This window comes from Myotis davidii, unplaced genomic scaffold, assembly GCF_000327345.1.
Source record: "Myotis davidii unplaced genomic scaffold, ASM32734v1 scaffold419, whole genome shotgun sequence".
In the NCBI taxonomy this organism is placed as follows: domain Eukaryota; kingdom Metazoa; phylum Chordata; class Mammalia; order Chiroptera; family Vespertilionidae; genus Myotis; species Myotis davidii.
This window is the reverse complement of record NW_006294998.1, coordinates 3,460,462-3,465,355: the sequence shown is the minus strand read 5'-3', so window position 1 is coordinate 3,465,355 and position 4,894 is coordinate 3,460,462.

The window sequence follows — 4,894 nt, the reverse complement described above, 5'->3', positions numbered from 1 at the left end:
GTTTTTGGTTTCTCTTTCTGTGAGTTCATTATTGGTGTATAAAAAGGCCATAGATTTTTTGGCATTAATTTTGTAACTTGCTACATTGCCGAATTCATTTATTAGGTCTAGTACTTTTTTGATGGAGTCTTGGGGGTTTTCTATATATAGTATCATGTCATCTACAGATAAGGACAGTTTTGCTTCTTCTTTTCCAATTTGGATGCCTTTTTTTTCTTCTTGTCTGATCGCTATGGCTAGCACTTCCAGTACTATATTGAACAGGCGTGGTGAAAGCAGGCATCCCTGTCTTGTTCCCGTTCTTAGGGAAAATGAATTTATTTTTTGCCCATTGAGTATGATGTTGGCTGCAGGTCTGTCTTATAAGGCTTTTATTATGTTGAGGTATGATCCCTCTCTTCCCACTTTGCTGAGAGTTTTTATCAAAATGGGTGTTGGATTTTGTCAAATGTTTTTTCTGCATCAATTGATATGATTATGTGATTTTCGTCTCTCAATTTGTTTATGTGATGTATCACATTTATTGATTTGCAGATATTCTACCATTCTTGCATCCCTGGAATAAATCCCACTTGGTCATGGTGTATGATCTTTGTAATGTAATGCTGAATTGATTTGCTAGAATTTTGTTGAGGATTTTAGCATCTATGTTCATCAAGGATATTGGACTGTAATTCTCTTTTTTTGTGGTGTTTATATCTGGTTTTGGAATTCGGTAATGCTGGCTTCATAGAAAGCACTTGGAAGTGTGCCTTCCTCTTGAATTTTTTGGAATAGTCGGAGGAGGATAGTTCTTAGTTCTTTTTTGAATGCTTGGTAGAACTCCCCTGTAAAGCCATCTGGACTGGGGCTTTTGTTTGCTGGAAGCTTTTTGATGACTGCTTCAATTTCATCCATAGTTATCAGCCTATTGAGATTTTTTTAGATTCTTCCTGATTGAGTTTTGGAATGTTGTATATTTCTGGGAATATGTCCATTTACTCTAGGTTGTCTACTTTGTTGGAATAGAGTTGTTTATAGTATTTTTTAACAATCATTTGTATTTCTGTGGAGTCTGTCGTTATTTTGCCTCTTTCATTTCTGATTTCCTTTATTTGGTCCTCCCTCTTTGCTTCTTGGTGAGCCTGACTAGAGGTTCATCAATCTTGTTTATCCTTTCAAAGACCCAGCTCTTGGTTTCATTGATCTTTTGTATTGTTTTTTTTTTTTTTTTTTTTGGTCTCTATGTCATTTATTTCTGCTCTGATCTTTATTATCTCCTTCCTTCTGCTCACTCTGGGCTTTTCTTGTTGATCTCTTTTTAATTATTTAAGTTGTAGAGTTAGTTGATTACCATTAGTTAGTTATTACCATTTTTTTCTTGTTTTTTTGAGGTAGGCCTGTAGAGTTATAAACTTCCCTCTCAGTGTGTCCCATAGATTTTGGATTGTTGTGTTTTCATTGTCATTCATTTCCAGAGTGTTTTTAATTTCTTATTTTATCTCTTTGGTAACCCAATCATTGTTTAATAGCATGCTATTCAGTTTCCAAGTGTTCGATTTTTTTGATAGTTTTTATTGTAGCTTATTTCTAATATGCCATTGTGATCTGAGAAAATGCTTGATATGATTTAATTCTTCTTGAATTTGGGAAGACTTTGCTTGTGACCCAATATGTAGTCTGTTTTTGAAAATATCCCATGTGCACTTGAGAAGAACATATATCCCGTGGCTTTAGGGTGAAGCGTTCTGAAGATGTCAATTAAGTCCATCTGATCAAGTGAGTCATTTAGGATTGCTGTATCTTTGCTGATTGTTTGTCTATAGGACTTATCCAGTGCTGTCAGTGGTGTATTAAAGTCCCCTACTATGATTGTATTGTTGTCGATCTCTCTCTTGATATCTCCCAGGAGTTTTTGTTATGTATTTGGGTGATCCTGCTTTGGGTGCATATGTGTTTGCCAGGGTTATATCCTCTTGTTGTATCAACCCCTTTAGTATTATGAAGTGGCCTTCCTTATCTCTTGTTATGGCCTTCACTTTGAGGTCTATTCTGTTAGATATAAGTGTTGCTACCCCAGATTTTTTTTTTTCATTTCCATTTGCCTGAAAGATATTTTCCATCCATTCACTTTCAGTCTGTGTGAGTCCTTTGTACTGAGGTGGGTCTTTCGTAGACAGCATATATATGGGTCATGTTTTTTATCCATTCAGCCACTCAATGTCTTTTGATTAGAGCATTTAGTCCATTTACGTTTAAAGTTATTATTAACTAGAGGCCCAGTGCATGAAATTCATGCATGGGTAGGGTCCCTAGCGGCTTCCGAGTGGGGCCACCTCCCTTCCCCTGGCTGCCTGCTACTGCTGCTGGCCCTGCCCCTTGGTCAAACTCCCAGTTGAACTCCCAATTGAGGGGACAGTTTGCATATTAGGCTTTTATTATATAGGATAGGTAAGTGTTTGTAACCATCTTTATGTTTGGGGCCTGTGTTCCTTCTTCCCTTTTTATTTCTTTTTTTTACACCAGTCCCTTTAGCATTTCTTGCATTGCTGGCTTGGTAGTGATTAACTCTTAGACTTTTATTGTCTGTGAAGCTCCTTATTTCTCCTTCAATTTTGAATGATAGCCTTGCTGGACAGAGTATTCTTGGATTCAGTCCCTTGCTTTGCATCACTTTGTAGATGTCCTTCTATTCCTTTCTTTCCTGATGTGTTTTTGTTGAGAAATCATTTGATAATTTAATGGGAGATCCCTTGTATGTAACTTTCTGTATCTCTCTTAAAGCCTTTAAGATTCTCTCTTTGTCCTGAATGTTTGCCATCATTATTATGATGTGTCTTGGTGTGGGTCTTTTTGGGTTCATCTTGTTTGGGACTCTCTGTGCTTTGTGACTTTTTTCTTCCCCACATTAGGGAAGTTTTCTGATATTATTTCTTCAAATATGTTTTCTAACCCTTGTTCCTCTTCCTGTCATTCTGGTACCCCTATTATTTGTATGTTGCTTCATTTCATGCTGTCCCAAAGCTCCCTTAGGCTCTCCTTCTGTCTTTTAATTTTTTTCTCCAATTGCAGTACAGTTTGGGTGTGTTTTGCTTCCCTGTCTTCTAATTCACTAATTCGGTCCTCCTCTTCTCCTAGTCTACTGTTGTAACTTTCCATGGTGTTGTTTATTGCAGGTATATACCTCTTTATTTCTTCTTGATTTGTAGATAAGTTGTTGATTTTTTCATCCATTGGTTTATGGATTGTGTGACCCATATTCTGAATTATTTTTCTGACATATTGCATGAATCTGTTTCACTTAGCTGCTTTTCTGATGATTTTTCCTTTTCTTTCTTTGGGGGTTTCTTTTTCTCCCCATTTTTGCTCTCACCAAAGGATCTAGGTTTCGAGTTGTATGTGGGCTGCTCTTCTGGCAGCAGTGGCTCCTCTGGCAGTGGATTCTCCTTGGGCGGTCACGACAGCGGCTGCTCCTCAGTTGGCAGCTCCTCTGGTGGGCACTGCTTGCAGCAGTGGTTGCTCCTCTGACTGGTGGGGACAGGCTGCTCATGCAGCTGCTGCTCCTTTGACAGGAGCAGGCCGCATGATGCTGTTGCTCCTCAAACTGGGATGGGCTTCTCATGGGGCTGCTGTTCCTCAGACAGGGGTGGGGTGCTCATGTGGCTGCTGCTTGCGTGGTTTCAGTGCCCTGGGCTTAAGTGGTAGGCTGCCAAGAGGGGAGCATGCTTTGGAACTCACAGAAGCCTGCGCCTGGGGTGACTGGAGTCTCAGTGACTGTGGGACTGTAGCCACGGCAGCAGGTCCCTGGTGGGGGTGGCTGTAGAGTCCTGGGTGTTGTCTGAGGGCACCCTGGGTGGAGGTGAGGCTGGACTCCCAGTTACAGCAGCTCTCCCCTTAAAAAAGGCATGGCCTCTGTGCAAAGCCAGCCACTCTGGGACTGTTTGCAATGGTAGCAGAGGCTGCCTGATTAGGCAAGCCTGGTTAGCCTGCCCCCGAAGGTCCTTTGGGATCTAACTGTGCCTCAATCACACACACACACACACACACACACACACACACACACACACACACACCACATGTCCACACACTCTTCTTTTGCTCCCCCATTCACTCACGCACTCTCTCTCACTGCCCCCTTCTTCCTGCCTCTGTAGTTGTGTCTGGAGTGTTATTGACCTGTTCATGGATGGAGTCTCCTCTCCGGGTGTTTGGTAATGTGGCTCACTCTTTTTTTGTGGATGAATATGGGGAGGACCTCAGTTCAGTATGGAGGAAGTAGAAAGAGGATGAGTGGATAAGAAGAAAGAGAAAGAGAAGAAAATTAATAATAATAATAAATTAAAAGAAATTAAAAATAGAATAAAATAAAAAATTAAAATGATGAAAAAATAATGTGAAAAGAAATAGAAAAGAATGAAACAAATGCAAAAAGGAAAATAAAGAAAAAAGAGATAACAAAATCATATTAAAATAACATAAAAGTAAAAATGAAAAAGTGAAGTGTTGTTCCTTTCCTCCTAGTTTTAATTCCCCATGAGGGCTGGTTTAAGATCCCACTCTTCTGTGATGTCTGCCGCTTCTCAGTTTCCTGTTGCTGGAACTAAAGGCCTCTCTTTAGGCCAGTCCTCGAGGGCTCTCAGGGACTATTCAGGTTTCTTTTCCTTTGTATCCTTTGTGCCACTCAAGGTGTAGTCTGGGTATGGCTGTATTGGTTTTCTGGAGACTGCAGGGAGAAGGTATCTCTTTAGGAGAAAATGGCTGCCTATGTCCTGCACGTCAGGAATGACTCAGTGGCAGACTCACAGCCACCTCTCCCCAACCCTCTCTTCACCCCAGCCTCTCCCCAGACTCCACAAGTCTGCACCTCCACCTGCATCTCAGACATGTGTGAATGTTTGTATTTGAAAAGTCCTAT